Genomic DNA, 27,500 nt, shown 5'->3' with positions numbered 1-27,500 from the left:
GCTATCATTATCATTAATACCTAGTTAAGTTGATGACGTGCGCGGCTTTCGGCTTTTCTGCGGAGCACAACAGCTGGTCAATCGCAAAGGGAGGCAATAAAAGCATGCGTCAACGGCACCACTTGAGACACACGCAATCCCCGAAACTCGGCAACGGTAGTAGTTGTGGCGGACAGAATAGCAACAATAATAATCATTGTACAAATAAAAGTTAGGTTGTGAGCCACTTCACGAGCAATACGTCAGTTGAGTTGTTGGTCGGACGTGTTGACCTTGAAACGGCAATCCCTGACATAGCCCTTCTCACTGTATGGGTGTTCTGTTTTTTTCATGGTCTCTTTCCATTTCTCTTCTTATCCAAAATTTATGCACTGTTCGTTTAGTTTCCTTCGTTTCATGCAGAGAAAGGTCCCATAATCCTTACGATGGAACAAGGAGAGGGACATAAAAGCACAGGCATACATAATGTAGGGCATGGTCTACAAGGTAAACTTAAATATGCAAATAATATATATTTTTTCTCCTATCCCCTCCGAGTACTAGACCTCCAAGGCCTTTCTATGGCCCTCCTCTCTCCTCGCCCTTGACGGTGGTGTAACCTTACGGCCCTGAGAGCGGTGCCTCCTCCTCCTATCCCTTTCCCTGTTTATTGGTTACTGGTACTTCCTGAAAAAGAACATATTAGTAGATAGGGACAACAAGTATCGAAGAAGGCAACAAGCAAGCAAGAAAGAATAGAAAGGAAAATAAGGGGATTAATTCAGAGAGTGATGAAAGGCAAACTTACAGAGAGAGAGAGAGAGAGAGAGAGAGAGAGAGAGAGAGAGAGAGAGAGAGAGAGAGAGAGAGAGAGAGAGAGAGAGAGAGAGAGAGAGATTGGGTGACAAAGCTCTACAACCATATAAAACTTATCATATATAATCTTATACGTCTTGTTCCTCTTGGAGGAGGAGGAGGAGGAGGAGGAAATACAAATCGAAATCAGTGTAAGTAAAGGACACATTTACTGTTAATCCTATCAAGTACACATTTCTCATTATCTCTCAGTTCATGAATAGGAACACGCATTCCACATCCCCACACCGACGTAGTACATTCTAGCCTGCCCTCTCCTCCAATCCCATTCCTCTCCTACCTGCCTCCATATCCTCACACCTGCCCTTCCTCTCAACCCTCACCTGCCCTCTTCTCGACCCCTCACCTGCCCTCTTCTCGATCCCTCACCTGCCCTCTTCTCGACTCCACACCTGCTCTCCGTATCACATCCTCTGCCACTCAATGGTTCTCCTTAGATTTTCCATTCCGAGCAAATCCGACACTGAAGTTCCTTACGCACACTCATGAATGTAACAGTACCCTCCTACTCTTCCTCCTCCTCTATAACTCTATACAAACTAATTTTATTTCTTAGTCTCCTGTTGTTGGTGATTGCTTTTGTTTGTCATAATATGTAGTATAGTATGTGTTACTTTTATGTGAGTTATTGCAGTTATCGTAATTTGTATGGTTTCGTTACTACCACCATCACCACTACTATAATACTAATAAAAATAAAGTCAAGAGAACATTTATAAACTTCTTTGCGTGCCACTAAGAATGAATTTGCACATGATAATTCTCACCCCCCCCCTCCCATTCTCGTCTCTTCTCCAAGCGTTCCTACGTTCATACGTTTCTAGCGACAGTGTCAATACCACAGTGAACCCTCTACTGTGCTCGTGTGAAGGGATCTGCTGCTGTGAAGGACGGAACAACTCATCATCTCCTACTTAATATTCCAAGGCGACACATTTTAATTTAATCTGTCTGTCTCTTGTCTGTACCTGTCCATCTGCCTCTACTCTACTACCACGGCGCAGCGGGGTGGCTCTGGTGGTCTATGCTACCGTACACCTCGCCGTCTTCTACTTGTCTGTACTCGTTGGTGTTTAATTTTAGATGAGTGTGCTGATTCTCTCTCTCTCTCTCTCTCTCTCTCTCTCTCTGGCCAATGGATTTATCATAAAGGGCATATTTTTGAGGGAGTTATCCTTTTCCTTTTTTTTTTTTATATGAACTGAAATGAGGAGGTTGGTAAGTGTGTGTGTGTGTGTGTGTGTGTGTGTGTGCGTGTGCGAGAGAGAGAGAGAGAGAGAGAGAGAGAGAGAGAGAGAGAGAGAGAGAGAGAGAGAGAGAGAGAGCAATGTGTGAGGGAGAGGAGTGGTCCTTGTTGGCGACTAATGAACTGTGAAACGATATCTCGTATTCTGAACACTGAAGGGTTGAGGAGGTGAAAGAGCACGTCTGTGTCTGTCTTTGTTCGTCTCTGTCTCCCTGTCTCTGTATAGTGGTAAGGGTGCGTAGTAGTAGTAGTAGCAATAGCAGTAGAAATGGTTACTGGGTGCAATCATAGTTTTGGGGCACATGTGGGTTTTCTTTATTTATTGACAGGCTTGCAAATATACAGCCAGGAACAAACAAATAGACCAAGCCATAAACCATTACATCAATAATTACTGAGAGAGAGAGAGAGAGAGAGAGAGAGAGAGAGAGAGAGAGAGAGAGAGAGAGAGAGAGAGAGAGAGAGAGAGAGAGAGAGAGAGAGAGAGAGAGAGAGAGAGAGAGAGAGAGAGAGAGAGAGAGAGAGAGAGAGAGAGAGAGAGAGAGAGAGAGAGAGAGAGAGAGACTAACTGCTAGTAGGGTTATACAATTTGGCTTTGGCACTGAAAACAAGACTTCTTTCTCTGTTTAAATCGTAACTTTTTTTTTTCCTACAAGAGCTACAAATTATCTTTAAAGACTAACCAAATGTTTCATCCTTTATTCATTCCTACAATTCTGAGAGAGAGAGAGAGAGAGAGAGAGAGAGAGAGAGAGAGAGAGAGAGAGAGAGAGAGAGAGAGAGAGAGAGAGAGAGAGAGAGAGAGAGAGAGAGAGAGAGAAAAGGGTGTGTACTGCATATTTCAATACATTGTTAACTCAACACCGGACCGCCTCAATCCTGAAGTCAAAGAATGAACAATGGAGCAACTAACACTATTGGCCCTTACGACGGAGCTTTTTGATAAGGTGCTCTACTGAATGTGGTGGAAGAAATCTAGTTAAGTAAAGGTGACAGCTCTCCACTGCAGTGACCCACTCTACTCGGTGACTGGTTCCCTCACACAACAAAAGCCAACACAATCTTAAAGTAGTTACAGTTCGTGGAATGAATCGATCACTACAGTTCAATGATCCAACACTCCAACATTGGTCCACATATCCACTATTATGGCAAAATAATTGACTTCTGACGGACACAGTCATCCACCTCAATCAGCTGACTAACCACTAATGTAGCAGCTTTGTCTGAAATGGTGGTGGTGGTAATGAACTAAGATATTGAAATTACGTAGAACCCACAATGAAATGGAAGCTTAGACATTACTTGATATTTATTCTGTATTACTGCCAAGTATCCTAATCAGTAAATATTCATCGCTAATGATGACAGACGTCCACAGCCAAGAAATATACGGATGACTGAATCTGTCGGGACTACTCAAGCTGCAATTAATTGTAATGTATCTACCCATTCTGTCTCAATAATGGAGCGCTTACACAACAGCAGTGATGGCCATTCCAGCAAGACTCACTCATTTATATATTTTGCCGTATTACCGAATGAGAGATTTCACACACACGTCTTTAATCACCCGTTCCTTCACGACCAGGTTCATTGTAAAACAGTTATACGTGTCTTTCTTCGTTCCTCCAATTTTTCTAAGCCTCGCAATCGCTCTATATCGGTGTATCAATCAAGACAGGGAGCAGTAACCTTAATTTAACGAACGTAATTTTCTTTAGCCTCGTACAGTTTTATCTTTTTTTTTTTTTCACAGAAATTTAGCAGTTTCTATCAACACACTCACACACACACACACACACACACACACACACACACACACACACACACACACACAAGAAACAGTTGCATAACATCATGGTACCGTGACTTCAAATCTTTTTCCGACAAGTCTAAACTTTCTCACGTAACTCATTTATTCATCAAGACGAAGAAGTTACGTGCGTGCAGTAATTCTGGTAGTCACGCAGTCTGCAGTAGGAAGTCTTCCGCACACCTACTCACTGTAAGGCTGAAAATTGATGTGAGGGTGCATGTGGGACGCAGGCGATACGCGGGCGAACATCAATTTTAGCCAGTCTGCGGTTTCTCAAATGTGACGCGCTTGATTGTACCGCTACGTGGACACGAAGTAAAAAAAAAAAAAAAAAAACGAGAAAGAAACTGCCAAACACCTTCCATTACTCAGGATCGAACACTTGACGCATGAAGTCTGCGGTTGTGTACAAAATTGCACCACGCTTGGTGTATGAACAATGAACAAAAGCATGAGAGAGAGAGAGAGAGAGAGAGAGAGAGAGAGAGAGAGAGAGAGAGAGAGAGAGAGAGAGAGAGAGAGAATGTGTGAGGAAGGGAAGAAACCATCCTGCATCTTCCACCGGCTGGGGGGATCAAACCCATGGCGAGTGTGCTAATTAATTAAATTACCACCCGGCTGCAGCTCCCCACTGGCAGGCCAATGGATGCGGCGCCTACGTGGTAGTGGTGACATCACAGACCTCACGGAGACCAATTAGCAAGACACCAAACACACCGCGCTCTGAGGCCTGTTTGGTGCAGCGCAGGTTACAATTACATACAAATTGGTGCAAACTGGCGGATAGAAAATAATGGGCGTGATATATAGCGTTGATTTGTGTCGTGTATATAGGTATAAACGAGACAGGCGTACGAGGGAGGACGGTCGTGGGTTCTCTAGACAGGCGGCAAGGACTGGTCGGATGAACTAACTCGTGCATCCATATTGAAGGAATGAAGCCCGATGCTGCTGATTCCATTATACGAACGTGATCGTGAATATTCAATCTCTGGTATTCCATTTCCTTTCCGCTGTTACATTCTTATTTCGATATTTCCTGCATTCTTTTTTTTTTTTTTTTCTAGCATTGGCATTTGTAAGTTTACTCATGAAATAATTTTCATGCGATTCGCTTAAATGTGGTGATATTGCAAGGAATAAAGTAATATCTGACGTACACAGCGTACCATTATCAACGCACTGCACGGTAATTTAAAACCGTATTCTCATATTCACGTTCATATTTCATTAAGGCAATATTACAGGTCCCATGCTTTGCACCACTCGTGTCCTTGTGCTGAGTGTTTGCAAAAAAGAAAACATGTTTGTAGAAAGGAAATCAATACTGAAAATCCTGATGCTATTGACGCCCATTAGCTGCCCTTCTATGACACGAGGCACGGAGAACCTTAAGCACCCTATAAACATGACTGCTCCTTCACCATTAGCGCTACTGTGGGGACAGACTCTGTGCTACGGTACGGCGTGTGGTGTTTCAAGTCCTGCCTTACCACACACCTACTCCTTGCTAGTTCAATGTTGTGAAGGGGATGTGTGCTGACAATTGCCACACATCTGCCCCGTGTCAGCGCCCTCTACTCCCGCCCGCCACCACGTCTATCACACATATTTCTGGGATCTGAATGAATCATCGCCACACGAGTGGAGATTATCTAGGAAATGATCACTTGCCACACAAGAGTCCCATCACCGCACTGAGGTAATTGGCCAGGTGTGGTCCCAGGGGTGAGGAGAGTGTCAAGAGGTGAGGGCCACGCTACTCTCCCTCCCTCCTTCCTCCTTCCCTAGTTAGAAACTCTGACAACAATGACAATGTAAAAACTTTCATCACTTGCCATGGTGACAATGTTTCCCTTCACAAAATAACCCCGGGAAGAATGTTACAAGCATTCCCTTCTTTAATATAAATAACTCTAGAAAAAGAATGGATAAAAAAAGGAAAGAAAAAAAAAAACTATTATCCTCGCGTGGAATACTTAATTCAGTGGTATAAAGAAATTATGTTCTTGAGGCAGAGTAGAATTATACACGAGTCAAAATGCAAAGAGAGAAAATATTTACGTTGCAGAATAAAGAAAAATTCTGCATAATTAAAATAACTGAGTATTAATATTAATGTCAGAGAGAGAGAGAGAGAGAGAGAGAGAGAGAGAGAGAGAGAGAGAGAGAGAGAGAGAGAGAGAGAGAGAGAGAGAGAGACCATGTATTGAAACGCTTTATATATTCATGAGGATAACTTAGGAGCTACGAGACATGACTAGCCGAGTTATCACAAATATCATATAACTTTCCACAATGATAAAGTACACTCCTTATCAAACAATCACTTAGATCACACAGACATCCTTGAAAACCCCTCATGACTTTCACTGGAGCCTGTCGCAGCACGTCAAGACAACGCAGACACGCTTGAAAATACGAACCAAGAATTTTCAAGTGTGGGTCGGCGGCCCTGACACACTGGTCGAGAGTAATTACCTGACGCAACACACCACTTCCCCTTCCCTCGGGTGAGTGGCGGTGGATTAACTTTTTTCTTCTCCCTCAAATTTACTTTCTGTTTAGTATAAGTTCTGCCTGAGTAACCGCCTTCCTGTCTTTTGTTCTTTAGCTTTTGTTTTTGTTCGATTATGTGCTAAAAATAACTACGGACGCACGGATTCTCTCTCTCTCTCTCTCTAAGAAAACAAAAGTTCTTATGTTTTCAGATTTCCTCTTCTCATCCTTCTTCTTTTTCGCGTTCCCAGTGTATCCAAGCCTTCCTTTCCTTGCGCCGCTGCCTCACTAATGTTGCCTTGCCGGGAGTGAAACAGACCTAAGCTTCTCAACAATACAGTTAATTAACACTCCGGAACCTGAAACCTATGAGACCACCTCGACTTCCTCCTCATACTGGCAGCCTTTCTGAACACACTGCACGCCATGATGATGATGATGATGATGATGATGATGGTGGTGGTGGTGGTGAGTGTGTGGGAAACGTATCCTTTGTTTGAACCTCGTTACTTTGTTGACATATATGCATTGTTTTTTTTTTTTAATATACAGTAACAAATGCTCTCTCTCTCTCTCTCTCTCTCTCTCTCTCTCTCTCTCTCTCATTTACACTTTTAAGCGTGAAGGGCATGACAAGGGTATAAAAGAGAAAAGGGAAGGAGAGGATGATTTTACCGCTCTCAAAAAAATGAATGAATAAATAAATGACAGAACAATAAAGTTAATCAGAAAAGAGTCCAAAACAGAAACCAATTTAGCTCCGATGCTTCCCTCCTGGACCGTTTCGTCAGGGAGGGAAAAAGACACAAGCAGGGAGCGAATGTGATGAGAGATGAGAAACTCCCGCGTTAGTGAGATGGAAAGCATTTGTGGCTGAGAATATATGAAAGGTCTTGTGTAATGTTCTTTCCTTTTTCCATTTTTTTTTCCTCCTTAGTATTTTGAAGTTAGGGTACATGATCTTAACCGTTTCAGTACAGGGACGCATTTTTAACCTTGAGTTTTGGGTATGATAAAACGATATTATTGACATTAGGAAGGGGCTATGGAGATCAGAAGATTAATGGCCAAAGTTTTCACTATTCTAATCACCACTTAAATTTCCGAAGCTGTACAAAATCACCAAATAGTAACCAGAATAAGTATTGAAACGTGCCATGGTACTGAAGGGGTTAAAAAGCCTTTCTTAACCACTTCCTGAACAGTCAACAGAGAAACTTTCGGTCATCTGATTCCAATTAAAGTATCTTGTTACGAACGTTTGAAAAGTAGCACAGGTCAATGCCAAATACAAATATGGCCCTATAGTTTTAAACACTTTTTTTTTTTCAGTACTATTTTAGAAAGTCCACAGTGTTCATCAGCCGAGGTTTCGCAGTTTTCCTCCTACTAATAATGTATAACTTTCGTAAACAATAAAAAGATATATATGAGAAAGTCTTTTTAAACCCTAATGACATCCTCTAGAGCAGCATTTCTCAACCTTTTTACCCTTGCGTAACCCTTAAAATAAATTACATGTCTCAAGGAACCCCTGCGCAAAAATATCCCTGAATTCTGGAAAAGAAATTTATTGAATATTATGGGCGAATGAGGGAGTGTAACTGCACGCCAGGAACCACACAGACGACTGATGTAGACTGTGCATGCGTCTTGTACTGAATACATGAATCAGTCACGTACAGGCGCCGTACAGACATCACTAAATATATTCCCAACGCTTACATTTTTAATAACATAATAGGTTAGATATGATGATGTCTATATCATAATATTACAATAACCAATGATATGTTGTGCGTGTTTTGTTATATTACGTATATGAAATTAAATAAAAAGTAAAAAAATTGCATTGGCTTATCTCACTTGTTCTGAGAAACCCTGCTCTAAAGATTGATAAAACTAGACGCATGGCACTGAAACATTAAAAAATACAGATCATATAGAGGAGTCCTCGAGTTTACCTTAAGTGTAATGACGGGAAATGATGAAATGAATGACACACTGGGGAGGTGACAGGATAAGTATGCTCACACACGTGTTGGCTGAAGAATGAGTGGGTGTGTTCATGAATCAAGCCTTGCGCAGGGGAGCGAGAAATTACGTAATGAAGGATAACAGCGCAAGGGGAAAAATACACAAGGATATGTTTATTTTGGAAAGGATGGAGGTCAAAGGGAAAAGAAGGGGAGATAAAGACGTATTCTTAAAGGCACAAAGAATTACAACTTAGACTCAAACGATGCAGACGAAGCCTTTAGTTACAATTGGGAGACTCTTTCACTGACTGACTGACTGACTGACTGACTGACTGACTGACTGACGAGAGAGAGAGAGAGAGAGAGAGAGAGAGAGAGAGAGAGAGAGAGAGAGAGAGAGAGAGAGAGAGAGAGAGAGAGAGAGAATATGAAGTAACGGTGAAGTGAAAGGCAAACAAGTACAAAAAGACAAGTACCACGAAGAGCGAAAAAAATAATAAAAAATAACAGAAAAACTAACACTACAAGGCATGACCACAAAAAATAACGACAAAACAAATGAAAGACGAAGGATTGTGGATTCAACTCCTACATGGACGGCGTGGTAAAAGGATAATGGAAGGAAGTCACGGATGGGAAGGAAAATAGAGAGAGAAAGAGAGAGAGAGGGAGGAAAAAAAGAAGGAGAAAAAGAAAGATCCATTAATAACTACACAGGAAAACCTCCCCGCCCTTTCTCCACGCAGCCTTCACCTTCCACACTTCCCTCAACACACCTCACGTAGGTAAACTCACCCACCGCCTAACCGCCCTCCCTCCCTCCATCTCCCCTTTTCCGGTGCCACGCCCCTGCCTCACCCTTCCCCTACCCAAGTGCAGCCGCCTCACCTCTGACACTCCACACCATCTCAAGCACACACCAAGACACAAAGACACACGCATTCTGTCCCCAGGCAAGATCATGGCTACCACCAACACTCGCCCGAGCGCCACACCGGATGTAGCTCCCCGGCACCTCCCTCGCAATTATCTTGGTATCTTCTCCTCCTTCTCCTCCTCTGCTCTCTTTTCCTCCCTCTTCCCCATCCCCCACAACGTAGTGATGTCTGTCTGTCTGTCTGGTGAAACTGAACAAATACGTGTTTCTTCTTTTTTTATATATATAAAATTATGTTTCTCCTCTCGTTCATCTATTCTTTTCCTCTGTTTGTCTGTTTATCTATCTGTCTGTCTGTCTGTCTGTCTCTCTCTCTCTCTCCAACAATGTAGTAATCTAGTCTGGGGTTAGAAATAAAGTAACATGTAAGCTGTAGTAGACATCCCACTGCCTGTTTGTATGTCTCGCCCTCCCTCGTGCTACTATACATATAGAACAGATGTCAACCAGATGGCCCTGCATTCGCCTCATTCCCAAGCATATGGTGGTGGTGGTGGTGTCGTACCTCTCAGCCGCCACCTCGCTACCATTTCAAGCGTTGGATTCTTCGCATTCCCAACCCAAGGCTTAGCTTATCGAGCGTCCCCCACACTCCACACCCCACCTCGTTTTACTGGTCCAAAACGCTGCCCAAGACAAGTAAACTGGCGAACATAAACACACACAATAACATACACGCACGCACGCACGCACGCGCGCACACACACACACACACACACACACACACACACACACACACACACACACACACACACACACACACCACCCATTTACTGCTTCAAAAGTTACCCTAAAACACATAAACTCAACGAATGAGAGTACATTAAGGTTATAAACACACACACACACACACACACACACACACACACACACACATTACTACCATATTCCGTGAAATTTACGATAAGCATTACCTTGCCTTATGTAAAAACGAGAAATCTGGAGGAGGAGGCGGAGGAGGAGGAGGAGGAGGAGGAGGAGGAGGAGGAGGAGGAGGAGGAGGAGGAGGAGGAGGAGGAGGAGGAGGAGGAGGAGCTAATTTGCAAGTACCTGCCATCCACCTGGTCCTATTAGCAGCCCCATCCCTCACACCTCTACTCCTTACTCCTGCTGACGGTAACACAACAAAGAACACCATTAAGAAAGGTATAATCACAGGCACACACGTACAGCTTCCTAATGACAAGTCTTCGTGTATGCAGGAGACTCCATGACCCCGGTTGTAATTGTATCAAAGATTTCGTTATCAGTATTCTTTATGGATGAATTGCATGAGCGGATAGGACAAGAAGAAAGGAGGAGGAAGTGGAAAAGACGAAGACGAAGACGAAAAAGAAGAAAAGAGGAAGAGTAGGAGGAAGAATGATTGACTGAAATTTGGCGCATCAACACTAACGTTCTAATTACGCGGTCGAAGAAGAAGAAGAAGAATGATAAGAATGAGATGATGTGAAGGAGGAAGAGGATGGATGAAGAGAATGAAGAGCAGGAGGGAGAGGTAGAGCATGTCTGTTACAGTTACTTTCGTTCTCCTGCGTTGGCGTGCAGTGTCTATCAGCAGCAGCAGAGAATGACGCAGGATGAACACATTGATGAGACGGAGAACACGAATGAAAACCTTGGTGGCTCCCAGTCACAGCTATACGTGGGGTGGGGAGTCAAGGGGTTCTTCTTCCTCTTTTCTTCCTCTCCCATGCATATATAATTTTCCTGGATCTTCCTTGCAGCTTTTTCTTCGTTACTTCTTCCTTTCATGGTACTGAGAATTAATACAACATTCATTCGTTCGTTTTCCTCTCCTCTTCCTCTTTCTCGTAAAGCTTAGCATCTTCATCGCAATTACTTCTCTTTCTCTTCTTTAACTTGGATTCTACGTATAATATTGTTCTTTTATGCTATTCATTTTACCCCTTCTTCCACGTAGCTTCACATTCTTCTACGTATGCATCTTCCTTATCGTTGTCGTGATATTCCTCTTGCATTCAGTGATATAATCTTAATCTAGGTAATTACATTTAATCTTCTACTTCTTAAACGTATAAACACTCTTCTACGTATACATTTTCCTCTTCGTTATCGTCGTCCTCCTCCTCTTCATTTGGTAAAATTATTTTTGTAATATAATCTTTCTCCTCTAGGTTATTACATCTTATCCAGTAATTATATTTAATGTCAAAACTCTTCTACGTAAACATTTTTCTTTTCGTTATCGTCATCCTACTATTCCTCCTCCACTACATTTAGTAACATTTTTTTTTCCTGTATGCAGTATCTTCTTTTCCTTTTTCGATACGTAAACACTCATCAAAACATCTTACTCCCTTCGTTCTCCTCCTGCTCTCTAGTCACACGTCCCCGTCACGCCCTGCGCCTCGGCCCCCATCATTATCGCTCCACGCCATCGACTTGGAACGCCATCACCACTACTGCTGCTGCCACGCATTACTTACATTAACTTTCACCACCACCACTACCTGCCTGCCACCACCACCAACTCACGCCACGCTCTCTTTACCAATACCAACACCACCACGATACAGTCTTGTAAGAAAATACCGAGAAAGGGTCGTGTTGCGGTTTCTTGTGTAAAAACGGTGAAGTTAAGATTAAGAGGAAAGGTTAGAGAGATTAGAGGAAAGTGAAGGAGCGGAGGAGAGAGAAAAGTGGCGTTAAAGAGAAGTGTTTCGTCACGACCTTCGACCTGACCTCACTCAACTTAGACCTGAAGGAGTTAAGGTAATGGTAGACACGTGCCTAGGTGTGTAATTGGGTACAAAGGTGAGGGTGCGGACAGGTAACGAGCGAGCTGTAATTTGCATACTCGAAATTAATTAAAACATTTCGCCTAGAGAGAGAGAGAGAGAGAGAGAGAGAGAGAGAGAGAGAGAGAGAGAGAGAGAGAGAGAGAGAGAGAGAGAGAGAGAGAGAGAGAGAGAGAGAGAGAATCACGTAGCTGAAAAAATAAGAAGAGGCTGCAAGGCCACTCTACTACACAAGGAGGAGGAGGAGGAGGAAGAAAGGTTGGGGGGAAAGAGCCACATGATGAAGAGCAAGGAGGAGGAAGAGTCTGTGAAAATATACGAGTAAAAACATGTGGCCCTCCAGTGTGTGTGTGTGTGTGTGTGTGTGTGTGTGTGTGTGTGTGTGTGTGTGTGTGTGTGTGTGTGTGTGTGTGTGTGACAATGTTGCAGGATAATCAATTAAGCTACTTCCGCTGGTTGCCTTCCGCCACACCCTCACCCAAACACTCTGCCACACCCAGCCCATCCCTCCTGACACGCTGCGCCACAAACACACACACACACACACACACACACACACACACACACACACACACACACACACACACACGGGCAAGAGGGTCGTAACTCGAGGCACTCTTGGAATGAGTGGCTGAACGAGAGGCAGGCTGTGTGTTGGTGGAACGCGGTGAGAAGCTTGATATGTGTGTGTGTGTGTGTGTGTGTGTGTGTGTGTGTGTGTGTGTGTGTGTGTGTGTGTGTGTGTGTGTGTGTGTGTGTGTGTGTGTGTGTGAGCCACACCTGACAGCCCATTATTACAGAGGGGCGGGCAAAATGAGGGAATAGTGACCAGGTAGCAGGAATGGCTGAAGCACGGTAGGACTATGCACCACTTATCTTATTTACCTATTCATTGATTATTATTATTAGCATTTATTTCTTATAGCCAGGATCACTTCACTACCGGGAAGCAGTGGCGTGGCGGCATTTCAGACACATTCCACGAATGAAAATAATGATGGCTACATTTCGAGGAATTCTAAGAATGTTTCTGTGAGGCTCTCACCATGCAGGACAAGTTGATGGACAACCTGGGGCCCACACCATAAATGTCAAGAGTGTCTATACAAACAGCCCGGAGCCTCTATCACCAGAATGATAATTAGTTTTAATGCACACCAATACATTTTAGAAACTACATACATTTTACTTCTTTCTCGAGTTGCCTTCTCACGGAAATTGAACGTACACTTTAAAGTAAGAAAAAATAAATAAACAAAAATAAACCAAAAATAATTAACAGAAAGAAGGGAACGAATATCCGATAAAAATATTTTCTGAAGTGTGTGCTTCATTACTCACTATCATTGGTGTTGAAAACCTGCGTGAACACTAAACGCCACACATATGCCTTCGTCCGACAGTGCCGCAGGAGGGCATAAGCTGGTAAGCAAGGTCTCACACCCAGCTTCAATAACATGCAATGGTGACATGCTATGAAACCCGAAAAATCCAGCCCATGCACAAGTTGACAGATATACGCTGCATGCACCGCTGTTACTCTCAGTCTTTCACACTTGAGTATACTAGCCCATAGCAATTGTTTTTTTCTTTTTTTTTTCTAATGTTACAGCCTATAGCGCCTGTAGGTTCACTTGAAGAGTATGGGATGCGCTGTTCAGCTTTCACCCATTAGTGGCGCAGGCAATTTTATTTATAGTGGTACCCAGTACCTACTACTTGACTTTTACGAGAAAAAAGACTAGCACCAAGTTCTTGAAAAGTTCCGTAATTCAACACCTCCGTTCTTGAGATGCGCACCATCGACACAACACTATACCAAACAAGCTGCCACAAATACACCGACGCGCGCTGGTCCATCCTCTTCTAACTATCGTCACGAGTTATCCACAAGTAAACGTGAAAAAAAAAAAAAAAAAAATCAGTGATAGCTGCGAGCAATTCTATGCCATTCAGTTTGATCCAACGCAGGTGTTACACCAACTAGCGTTCTAAACACAGGAAGGAAACAACATTGTAGGGCAGCTTATCAAAGACATCTGAAACAACTCCTCTGCCAGACGAGCGCTACAGGTGTGAGGAAAAAGTAGGGTAAACATCCGGGGTGTCTGGGACTTAACAGGGCGACAGTGGCAGCCCGGGGCACCACACTCAGGTAACATGCGTGGACTCTTTCATGCTTAACACGCCAACAGAAATCCACTCCACTCAAGCTGCTCTATTTACCAATACAGCACCTCTTCCAACTACTTCACTACCCGGTACTGTGGTGGTCTGTTCCAACACGAGACACTTGACTAATAGCAACGGCATGGAGAGTAGCCAAGGAAGAGACCAGAGCGTGATAAATATTCCCAACAACTCAACACTCGACGTAAGATTCCTGGTGAAAAATAATCCCATCATACAAACCTTCCTTGAGGGTCCTGTGGCACCCTTCCACCTCCACCACCACACCCTCAACACCCTCCTCCTTGACCCTCAGGTGACCTTGACGCAACACTGCCCCTCCCCTCCCTCCGCCCGTCTCTTCACCCGAGGGAAGCGCTGTGGTCATGTCCGCGGCAGGGAAGCAACGGGATGCTCACCACCTCTGGCATTATGTACAGTGTGATTTGTAAAGGCTCGCTGCGCAGGTAGCAAGGGTTCCCAGCCTACTGCCCGTCCCTGGTGACTGGCCCTCTACCACTGCCTGTCAACTTGTACTGTCACCATCACCATCACCCGTCACTGTCTATCACCAGCTGTCACCACCACTACCCCCACTATCACCTTTCACTCTACCATTGTCATTACCATCACCGTCATCCTCTACCACTGTCTGTCACCTGCTTTTGTCATCATCACCAACACCGTCACCCTCTACTTACCACCACTTCACAAGTTTCGTGACTGGTGACGCATATTTCTGAGAATGCAGACATAGGCACTGAATGCTTTCGAAACATTGTTCTTAAATCCATCTACTTAAGTAAAATACAAACAATTCAGGTTAAGTAAAGCACATGACCTTAGACGAGAGGATTCAGCTCGAATACCAATCTCTTTAAATGAAGTGACTTTGCAGGTGTGTTCCTTCGTGTATCGTTAGTATAATATTGCAAGTTTCACACCAGGTCTCATGTCCTTAATGCTGTTATACCCCCCCTCCCACGATACATCTCGCGTGCTGGGAGGACTAGGGTTGTGGGCACCTTGGGCACATTCCTCTAATGACATGTGGCCGAAATAGTTCCCTTGCGGCCACTAGCGACAGTCCGATCCAGCGTAAGGGATCCGAGAGTGGAAGGAAGGTGGGTTCTGGGCTCGCTAGGAGTTAACACTGCCATCCCTCCAATATGTAAATGGCCTCGTCGTCTAGTTTACCTAACAGCCCCGGGGAGGTGCGTGGGGCAGATGCAAATAAAAAGGACGCATTAGCATACCGCAATTCAGGCACGGCTCACGCAGACCAGAAAACGAGGCCTCAGGTGTGTGCCAAGCTACAAACTAAAATAAAAGTGAAGAGGGAGGAGGAGAATGTTGAGAAGAAAATGCACTCTATTGGGAAACTCCGGCTAATCTTACTGAATAAACTTCCTTCTTTCTTTAGACTTGTTCCCCGTCAAAAAAGAGAGGCGTCACCCGAAAGTCAATTTTTTCTTAACTACAACGGAATGGAGAAGGGAGGATCGGGGAGAGACAAAGGGAGCGGAACCAGGCAAGGCATCACAACAGACCATCTTTCCTTACTTCCCTATCTCAAACCTCAGTAGCTGTTAATGTGCTACTCCGTGAGGCAAGCACTGATGGAATGGGCGGTAAGTTCATTGTTCCTCACTCTTTTTATTTCTAAAATTATTACCTATGTTATTATTATTATTAACATTAGTTTTCAACCCTACTGCTGTTGTATATAGCTTGTAACACACGTAAGAATAATATCAGTAATGACAAAAAGTAATATTCCTTTAAATATATAAGTTTTCTTTTTCACTTGCTCCACATTTGCCTCAGGGCGGTGAAGTGCCTCTCTGCCTCTTTAGCCCCGTTTCCCCCTCCCCGCAGATATCAGGCAGGCGTCGCGTGTGTAGTGCTCCTCAGAATCCGCCGCTCCCCGAGACACGAAGGCTCAACGCGGGCTGTAATGGACCACACTGAGATGATTCTAAAGTTGACACAGACGCGTGCAGTTTCTAATCCCGCACGAGTCTTTACCCTGCGCTGGAGAATACCATGCAACGGCGCTCCCTCAGTCACGTCACCAAACATGACCTGGACAAGGAAGTATGCCACACGCCACCAACACTCCTTAGTTACGAGGCTCCACGCTGCCACAACTCAGCAGATGCGGTGCAGAGAGAGAGAGAGAGAGAGAGAGAGAGAGAGAGAGAGAGAGAGAGAGAGAGAGAGAGAGAGAGAGAGAGAGAGAGAGAGAGAGAGAGAGAAATTTGAGTTGGTATTACACATACTAGGATACATTCTCTCTCCCTGCCATGTCTTTAAAGCTATCAGATTTCATAACATCTACTACCACCACCACCACTACCAACACCGCCGACGCCACCGCCGCCGCCTTCGTGTACCATAACAAACCACAAATGTCTAACCATTTAAAGAAGAGAAGGAAAAAACAAACAAAAAACGTACACTTGATACTGGAAACACAAACGGAACTTCCATAGCTATTCCCTTCACAATAAATTACTTTCAAGTCGCACTAAATATCACACGCCAGTGTAACCTTTCCCCGTCGCTCAGTGTGGACCCTCGTGCCTACTTGGGAGGGAGTTGCTACACCCCGCCACTCGCTGAGGGACTATACATTTCTCTGCGACGGGGGACGAATGGGACGAATCGCCTTTCGTCCCTGCAAGACTGGCAATTTAATTTCCGGACGCACCTCCTTTGTGTGAGTTTAATAAATGGTCAAATGAAAGCCACCCATCTTACTTCAATTGAGATTTAAAGCCCCGAGTCTTTCCAAGTGGAGCGCTCATGAGCCGTGCACCGCCTCTCCCTGCATCGACTACTCATGAACTCTCATTTGTGAAGTATTAAGGGCCTGAGGATACTTAAGTGCTGCAATGGATGAGCATATGAACTTTGCCATTCTTCCTCAGACGTGGAGGTATTAAAGGGACTGTATGTTTGATTAATGGCAAAGCTTCATCTGGCCTCTCAAGGAACAAGGATCTGCACCATGTTACTGTCAAGGCATTGTTTCAGGGATGCAACAAAGGGAAGGCCATTCTCATGTTTCTGTTCTAACTTGTTGGTGATGAATGCTTCCTGCATTAAAACACACACACACACACACACACACACACACACACACACACACACACACACACATCGTCTCGATATCCACAAACTGGGACAAAAAAGAAACTAAAATCAGGAATAAAGTAAGGCGCAAACTGCGACTACCACCAACACCGCCACCGACTAACCAGCCAGCCAGCAACACTCAACCTAAAGCAGCCAGCCATGACACAACGGCCTCCCCTGTTCCCCTCCATCCAGGCACCCTCACCGCCTCATGCAGGTATTAATCTCTCGCCTCTAGAGCCTTCTTTACTCCCTGTCTCCCCGGGGGTTACGCGTCAATAAACTGCCTGGTTTGGCTGCATGTGGCACGTGCATGCTTCCGTGACAGGCGTGATCAATACACCCCCGCGTGCCCGGACCGCTGATCGATGACACATTCCTCAGTCCAGCACTCCACTACCTCTACCACTACTACTAGCACCGCTGCCGCCGCCGCCGCCGTCACCACCGAATATCTTCCGCTTTCCAGTCACACAAATCTTAACATTCAACGACCTTCCCCTCTCAATTACATAAAAAAAAGTTAGCCTATATCTATAGATCATATTTCTACACCGCTCTCAAACTCCGATTTCCAAATTGTTTGGAAATCTTGGAGGCTACTTGGCTCATGGTGACAACTTTGTTACTTAGGAAACTTCACTACCAACTTGTGTTTTTGTTTGGTCTCCACTAATGAGTTCACGATTATGTTCCTTGGATTGCCTAGACGCATAAACCAAAGTCTTGTGGCAGAGAGGAGATTGAAAGTCGAGAGAGAGAGAGAGAGAGAGAGAGAGAGAGAGAGAGAGAGAGAGAGAGAGAGAGAGAGAGAGAGAGAGAGAGAGAGAGAGAGAGAGAGAGAGAGAGAGAGATGATGCTGAACGTGACATGCTGCCACTACCCAAGAAAAGAAAGGAGGGTGCCCATGCCTAGGTAATAGTGTTAACACACACCTTGTATTCTCCGGAACGCACTACAGGACCCACAAGGACACACACACTGGACGTCTGGCTACCAGTCTTGCCGCACCACCACGATGACTCCTCACCTGGCTGCACGGCGCGCCACGCGTCGCCTCAGCGGAGAGAATGTCGCAGCAGTAGCACCAAGGAGGCGGCACCACGCCGGAGTGCCAGCCTTCCACAGCAGCAGGTGTGTGCGCGCCAGGCACGGGGAGGGGGAAGGCGTGCAAGGGGGCACAGCGATCGCACGAGCCAGCGGCGCACCTTTATCTAGCCCGGAGCGAGGCGCCCGAGTGCCCCGCCCAGCACCACCAGCAGGTAGAGAGAGAGACCCGCCACCCAAGCCAACTCTTTCTGTCGCTACTGGCGCAGCCCCATGACCGATCGCCCCGCTATCACCGTGTCGCCAAAGTCTCTCAGTTCCCATCACCGTCGACCTACAACTAACAGGTGGTCCTGTCACTTTTTTTTTTATCTGCGTTACCCCACACGCCTCAGTGCTGGCCTGTGCTCACGCAGGTCTTGACACTGTTTCATGTTGAAGGTGCATGTCAATGTTTCCAGGGTGTCATGAGGTGCATGTACACACCATCAACACGCAAGAACGCGATTCCGCTACAGGTTCCCCCTACCCAGCAGTGCCAGGAAGTGTCGTTCCTTACTGACATTACATACAAGCACAACGATTTCGCGAGACTCTCTTCCTATCAGCGAGGTATGAGTAAAGAGCAACATGCACGTGATTGCCTGCAGCACACTCTCCTGATAACGTCCTTGCCGAACACACTCACAGTTGGCTGGAGCGGAGGGAAAATGTATTAAAGAAGACCCCACATTATATGAATGGTATAGGTCTATTAGAATCTTTGCAAAGGAGAATGACTAAAAGGATACATGGGATGAGAGATATTCCTTACGAAACGAGACTGAAGCTGTTAAATTTGTATTCCTTAGACTTAGAGAGACGTAGATCAAGAAGGGACCTGAAGAAGGTGCTTAAATGGTATAGGCAAAATTTTTAGGATAAGTAGCCAGGGAAGAACCAGAAAAAAATGAGTTCAAGCTTGAGAAATTTAAAGTTTAAGGAGGAAATTGGAAGGAACTGGTCCTCTAATAGTGGTTGACGAATGGAACGAACTCACTACATAATCAGGTTGTCAGTACTAAGTCAATAGAAGATTAGACATGGACATGGACAGGGATGATAGTGGAATAAGATTGATATGTTCATATAGGGACTACCACGTGTAGACCACATGGCCTCTTGCACCTTCCATCATTTTATGTTCTTATATTCTAAAGCCATGTGTGTGTGTGTGTGTGTGTGTGTGTGTGTGTGTGTGTGTGTGTGTGTGTGTGTGTGTGTGTGTGTGTGTGAGAGAGAGAGAGAGAGAGAGAGAGAGAGAGAGAGAGAGAGAGAGAGAGAGAGAGAGAGAGAGAGAGAGAGAGAGAGAGAGAGAGAGAGAGAGAGAGAGAGAGAGAGAATACATTATCACACTACACGCGAGTTCTTCCATTATATGATTTGCTGGCATCACCAAGACAACAAAAACGAAAGAGAGAGAGAGAGAGAGAGAGAGAGAGAGAGAGAGAGAGAGAGAGAGAGAGAGAGAGAGAGAGAGAGAGAGAGAGAGAGAATGAATTACGCAAAAGGAGATAAAAATAAATAAATAAAAAGAAAAAAATAACACAACATATGCTTATGCACAAAAAAAGAGACAGAAAACGGAGAATGGAAAAAGGAATGGAGAGTAAGACGCGGAATAGGAATGTCAATAAGGAAACGACACATACTCGCTGATAAAGAGGACGAGAAGCAGACGTGAAGGGAAGAATGGGGGAGACCAGAGTGGACACAGAGCACCCGGGGGGGGGATAGGGAAGGGACGCAACGACACTGAAGAAATGACCGGTGGAGGAAGGGACAACCGGATGCAGGGGAATGAGTAGGAAGCGAGGAGCTGGCGAGACAGACGGACGGACGGGAGAGAAGGGAAAGGGAAACACGGTGCAGGAACGAAAGGGTGCGTGAGAGAGGAAAACTGAATGGAGGTGAAGGAAAGAGAGGATGAGTGGGAAAGAGAGGGATGCACAAAAGTTTGGTATTGACCCGCCAGCCCTCGCCAGGTGCTGCACCCCCGACGCCTCACCCTTCACCCCTCTCCCGCTCGCCGCCCCTTCCTCCTCTCCTCCAGACCAGGTGAGAGCCACCTAACATGCGCGCCGCACGCTTCCGAGAGACGACGAAGAGGAGGAGGAGGAGGAGGAGGAGGAGGAGGAGGAGGAGGAGGAGGAGGAAAAAATAAACAAAGAGAAATGGAAGAAATGCGAAGCGAGAAAGATTTAATAAGAGAAGCAAACAGTAGAAGAGAAAGAAGGAAGAAAACCAAAAGAGATAGAAGCAAGACGAAGATGACGTGAGAGAGAGAGAGAGAGAGAGAGAGAGAGAGAGAGAGAGAGAGAGAGAGAGAGAGAGAGAGAGAGAGAGAGGAATGATGCGAACTTTGAAGCGTGGGAAAGTTGGAGAAATGGAAGAGAAAGAGTAAGGAGGAGGAGGAGTGAGAAAAAAAAAGAGAAACGAAAGGAGAGCGACGTGCAATGCGAGGAAAAGATGAAGACATGGAGTAAGGAGAGAGAAAACAGGGAGAGAAGAAAAAGAGGAAGTAACGACGCTCCAAAAAAGTAGGAATATCACAGTTCAAGTTGCACGTTTTCTCTTCCGGATTTGATGGGAAACAAATTAAGATACAGTAATAAAATGTAATACTACCAACTACTACTACTGCTACTACTACTACTACTACTACGAATTTGCTTCAATTAATGGCGGCAGCACGAAATTCAGTTTTCATCTTATTTCGAAGGCTATAAAAGTGATAAAACAGGTTCTCACGTGCACTTTTGCCACGAGTGATGCAAACTCCTTGTTAAACCAATACTAAATCCCTTGACTATTTCCACCAGAGTTTGCTCGAAGTGGACGACGTGAGGGTAAACACGAGCAGTGAGACCGTATTCTGAAACACTACGCCGCGCCTCCTCTACTTTCAAAAGGCTCTCATAGAAGATACACACTTTTTTTGACTTTTTTTTCTTATATAAGGTTCAAAAGACAGATTAACACGATTCCTACGTTGCTAACATGATAAACACTCTTGAGAACCCGACTTCTTATCTCTGAGGACATTGGAAAAATAGTCGTAGAGAGAGAGCAAAGCATTTCAAAATACTGGTCCAGGAACACTCCATCAGCGGCGATGAAACAAAACACGCTATTCACTCTGGTCTCTCATCAAGCCTGCAGGTCTGCGTGTGACAAGGCCGGCGTGTGTATCAAATCATGCTATATTTTTAAAGCATATACATAATTCCAGTTGGAGGGAAAGGAGGAGAGGAAAGAAAAAAAAGGGGAAAAATTGTTGTCATAATCATACTTCTCCGTGACTTGCTTTTGTCGCTGTCAAGTTGTGGAGCCACCTATAGGAAAGAAACCTGACCACGGAACAAAAGAATAAAAAAAAAAAAAAAAAAAAAAATAATAATAATAAAACATAAATAAATAAAAAAAAGGAAAGCAAAAATCCTACAATCGAGAATCTCTTAACACACACACACACACACACACACACACACACGAGATTTAGGCGTATTTTGCCGATGGTTATCTCGAGCCGAGGTGATTTGCACACTCGCGGTTCTGGACGATTTGCATGCAATAGTATACACCTTCCTATTTTTTTTATCCTCGCTCCCTTTCTTTCCCTGCAATCCATCTCTGGCCTGGCTGAGGGAGTTAGTTGTACTTTGCCCACTACCAAAGATGCCTGACCAGTGGGCTTAAAGAAAAAAAATATATGAAAAAAAAGAAAGAAAAAAGGTACATATTGTTTAGTGAATTGGAAAGTGGCGTGAGCTCAAGGACGACACCTAAATCTCTCTCTCTCTCTCTCTCTCTCTGCCCAAAAACTCCAGTACACGTATCTTTAAGGTCTTAGCTATACTGTACATGCTGGCATAGCTTTCGAGCATTAGTACGAAAATCTTTTATAATTCTTTGTTGTGCACCTCCGTGTTTTAAAATACAGGCGCGCTAATTCCCATGAAATCTAGCGAGCTTTCCAGCGATCTTCCAAGCTGTGTCGAGCTATTATGCAGGGAACAACGACGGAAAGCAGTACCAAGGGATCCGTTAGGCTTTGTAATTAGTCGTTAGAATCAGGATATCACTCAACTTTACAACAACATTCTTAGAGTACAACTAATAAAGTATACTGGTTGTCCTTAAAATAAGTTTCAGTTCAATAGTTAAAGGAAAGCGCAATATTTGACATCAATATCGCAATACACTACAGAGGATGTGTGTCGGCAGTGTGATGCAACAGCGTGGCCCACCCGCCCCTCACGGAAGGAAGGTAATTCATCGCCACTGAACGCGTACTTGAGACTCCCGAAGCGAAGGGGTCTAGGTAGAGGTAGCGAGGAGACACGTGACACCTTCCGTTGTGATAGAAAACGCCTGGTGAGAGGCGTGCCGGAAAAGCGACAATAAGAAATAAATGTCTCTCTCTCTCTCTCTCTCTCTCTCCGTTTAACACATGTGGGCGGCTCACACACGCGTCATTCATGAAATATCTCTCAACGTTTTTCTTCACTATTCTATTAATCTGAACAATCTGTGGTCGAGAAGTTTCTATGCAGTGTCCAGACAACTAATCGCACATTTTACAATTTCTTAAGGATAACATTGTCTTTCCATTCCAAGGCTCTCTTCGTAATCAGCGCAGACGATTGGATGATTAACCTTTTCACCATCGCTACACCTCACATAACTTTGCAGGCTTTAGTTCACTGTAATGTTAGCTTTCCAGTCAACTCATTTTCAAAGCAATTCAGTTCCTATCAGCATTATTCAGTGCCTTAAGTCTAGAGAACGTCAGTATTAAGACCATGCAAAGTTATTACAAGGTGTACTGTATATATCAAGTTTTTCTTTTTATTTTCTTTATTGTTTAACCCCTTCTATACATCTACCTTATCAGACTGATCGATATGCAGAGAGAGAGAGAGAGAGAGAGAGAGAGAGAGAGAGAGAGAGAGAGAGAGAGAGAGAGAGAGAGAGAGAGAGAGAGAGAGAGAGAGAGAGAGAGAGAGATAGTAATTGGGACATACACATTGCATACAAACACCTAAAAACGTCATGAAACATGAACATAAAGAGGACAGACAGCATCGTATTCAACCAATAGTGTGCTTTCTCTCTCTCTCTCTCTCTCTCTCTTAAAGGTCAAATCACGCTGTACACCGGTGTCCCCCGCCATGCCGGCAATACCTGAGGGAATGGCCCAAAACAAAGACCCGAAGTCTCTGCCCTACACCTAAAAATTTCCCTCCTCTCTGAAAGACTGCCCAGTATTTTTCAAGCCTCCCTTAAACCAAACCGCAGTGCACTCGTCCCTGGCAACACCACGTGGTAAGTGGTTAGACAATATGCATATTTCAATGTCCAACACTAAGTCTTTTTTTTCACCTCCCTTTTACAGACACGATTTTTTCCGTTGTAATAACCAACACGAAGACTCACGCTGCATATCAGATAGTACGATAATAGTGGACTTTCTTGCGTACCTATCTCCCTTCTTTTGCAAACATTTATAGCATTAACTAATCGGAGATAACGCTCGACACTCGCAAGTTATGCTTACATTTGTCCGTTTTCATAAAAGCTCTTCACTCAGTGAAAAAAAAAAAAAAAAAAAAAAAACTTACCGCTGCGTAACGTAGCGTAAAGACGACCAAGTAAGAGCGTTTTGATAATACACGGTTTCAAGACCATTTTTAAATATTCTCTCTCTCTCTCTCTCTCTCTCTCATCGAATATCATGGTGTCGTACTGGGTTTTCCCCCTTAACTGAGCACTTTGTAAGCCTCGGTGGCGGTGGGATGGGAGGAGAGGAGCAGGCGAGAGGGTGGGAGGAGGTTGGTGTGAACTGGGCTGAAGATGGAAAATGGTGGGAGTGGGGTGAGGTCGAAATAAAGTGTGGTGATGGGGATGCCGGTAGTAATGAGAGGGAATGGAGAAGGAAAGGGTCGTAGAGATGCGTGAGGGTAATGGGAATGGAATAAGGGAAATGGAAGGAAAGAACGTGAAGAGAAAGGATGAGAGAGGAGTGGGGAAGGGCTCTCCAGGGAGGGGAACTCGTGGTAAAAGCCTTGAGAGAGAGAGAGAGAGAGAGAGAGAGAGAGAGAGAGAGAGAGAGAGAGAGAGAGAGAGAGAGAGAGAGAGAGAGAGAGAGAGAGAGAGAGAGAGAGAGCGTCTCGTATGATGGTTGCTAGCTGGCTGCACCCCAACTCGGCTCCACCTGGCTGGCTACTCTCCTGATACCTAGCAACCCCAGTAGGCAGGCAGCTTGAGGCATTGCTCTAGTTATGCTGCGATAATAATGAGGGAGGGCTGGAGTAAACTCTGCCAGGGTTTTTCTGCGTTGATGTAAAGGCATGGATGTAGCACTACAGAGAAGCAAGTCAGCATATATGACGCTGATACTACATATGGTACACACTTGTTTCTAATTAATTCTGACATGTTCACCTGTATGTGTTTGAAAAAAAAAAACCTGAAAATGGATAAGAAGGTTGAAAAATAAGAAGTAATTAGTTAAAATGGAGAAATTAATGGAAAAAAGACAGCGCAAAATCATTCTTCAAAATCAGTCAAGATAAAACCATATATCAGACGGAGTGTTAACGATTTCACGGCGTCGTCAAAATTGAGAACTAAGACGGACGCCTGTCAAGCCCAACACTCGCTCCCTATTCAGTCTCTCGCACACCTGCGGCACCATTTCTGCACCCCAGCCGTAAGTTAAAATTAGATATTGGAGGACTGAACACATATAGCTCGAGGATCCTGGCAACTGGTGATCCGTGTGCTGTCACCCGCGCTCCTCCCAATCATCTGCATTAATCTGCTTCATGTCTGTTTCTACCTGGGCAGGTAATGGAGTTAAGAGGAAGTGCAGCATTTATGTAAGTTGCTTTCCTTCAGGTTACACACACGTACGTACGTACGCACGCACGCACGCACACACACACACACACACACACACACACACAATAAAGCATTTCAGTTCATTGTCTTAGTGGCCCCCCCCTGTACATTTTCAGTGTAATTTTTTACATTGCCAAAGTAATAAACCGTATATTATTATTATTATTATTATTATTATTAATCAAAATTCCATAATGGTTTCAGATTTCCGCACAGTGATACATATACAAAATCACACATGATCTTTTCAGACATGCTCTGGCGATACGAAATGTAAAATTCAATACCGGCAAATGTCAGCAGGTAACAGTGATTTGGAAATCAGCTGAGGCAGAAAATCATAATTTACAAACCACAAGGAAAGCAGGCATGTTTTCAATTGTGGAAATTCAGTAAATTTACCATACCACGAAAATGTTTAAAAAACTGAGTCAAGCTCACGACAGAATAAATACCGGCACCTGCTCTAGCGGTCACTGTTCAGGGCCGGCTAAAGAAGGGCTGAAATAAACAGACAACTTGGCCAGATCTCGCTCCTGAGAGAGAGAGAGAGAGAGAGAGAGAGAGAGAGAGAGAGAGAGAGAGAGAGAGAGAGAGAGAGAGAGAGAGAGAGAGAGAATCACATTAATGGCAACAAGGGAATTAAAACCATATTTACAATTAAAAACAATCAAATGCTGCAGCGATCACGGTGACGGGCATGGCGCCAACAGCGACATTCCTGCGATGATTCTCTTTAAAACGAACTCGCAAGTCTGTCATATCCAACATCATGGTATCGGAAAAAAAAGAATGCATAAAAAAAAAAAGTGACTGCATCCATCCATCAATGGGATTGTGTCTAGTCACCAGGTCACATCAGGCATTTACTGACGCTATCTGTCACATCAAACTGAGCACCGATTTGTTACTGCCTGTTTGACTTACGGGTCTCATGCATACAGGAATACATAACATCCTATCAAAATTATTCACTGAAGATTTTGTCTGCATTACGTAAACACAAACCCCAGTCATATTTGGTGTCGTATGACGTCCATTACATACTGGGCCAAGAAAAATAAGAAGGATAAAGCCTGCGTGAGAGAAGACTTAGTGTACAACTCAACTCACGGACTACTGAGCTTATATCAATGAAGAAATTCCTGTCACATGTCACCCTAAAACAGGGACATGCACACAAGGGTAGGTAGTAAAACCGCCCGACTTACATTCTCGCATGGTGGCCCTTGCTGGCATCACCCTTTGCACTGTGTAGCCTGACTTATTGATGGAGTCATCCAGTGCCTGCCTCGAAAAAAATAAATAAATAAACACACGTTGCCATTCAACAGACAGACTAACAGCAGCAGGCCCCAGGTACTGAGGATTGAGGACGAGGTGAGGTGACGTGACTGGGAATAGCTTCGTTAAAACAAAGTGAACCTTAGCTACATCTTTTACCAACCACCTCTTCGAAATCACATCATCATTCTTACAATACAGCACACAAGCCATAACAAATATATTTATAAGTAATCACCAACTCTATTTGTAAGTAATGTCTATCTTCATGCATTCATTAACTGTCCCCTTTATTAACGCTAAGGTCCGTATTACTTATCTCAAAATATGTCAGTACACTCAGTGTCTTTATATGATGAAAACACAAGACATTGGAGATTGAAGCTGCCCTGCTGGTACCGTTAACTTCACTAATCTTTGTACACAATAGCAAATATTTTGTGAGACCAAAACTACACACCCCATGGAAGAGGCACTACATACGTCGATCAGTTATTGAATGGTATTGACAGTTCACACGCTTCAAGTAACAAACAACTACTCGCAGATATGTAGCTATAGCTGGTTCCTACGTAGACTAAGATTCCTCTCGTTGCCTGACTTAAAAAAAAAATCAGTCCGTAAAGGACTATTTCTTTCCCCTCAAAGTACAGTACAGTGCAATAAAATTGATCATAAACCCAGTCAATATAAATGGTATTAAATGCTCGTGCAGCCAGTACTTCAGCATCACGATCTGATCTCAAACATCTACATTCTCTATTTTTTTGTTCTCTATGCCGCTACTCATCTTACTATCTAATTTGCTATAAGTGGA

At 44.3% G+C, this 27,500-nt stretch overlaps 1 protein-coding gene across 7 annotated transcripts in view; it reads right to left on the bottom strand.

Annotated features, from left to right (window-relative positions):
- The window catches only part of LOC123503556 (disks large 1 tumor suppressor protein-like), a 610,283-nt gene that overhangs the window by 21,119 nt on the left and 561,664 nt on the right, over positions 1–27,500 (bottom strand). The gene's annotated exons all lie outside the window — the stretch shown is intronic.

The sequence above is a fragment of the Portunus trituberculatus genome, chromosome 14 (genome assembly GCF_017591435.1).
Source record: "Portunus trituberculatus isolate SZX2019 chromosome 14, ASM1759143v1, whole genome shotgun sequence".
Classification (NCBI taxonomy): domain Eukaryota; kingdom Metazoa; phylum Arthropoda; class Malacostraca; order Decapoda; family Portunidae; genus Portunus; species Portunus trituberculatus.
This window is presented reverse-complemented; position numbering and strand designations above follow the sequence as displayed.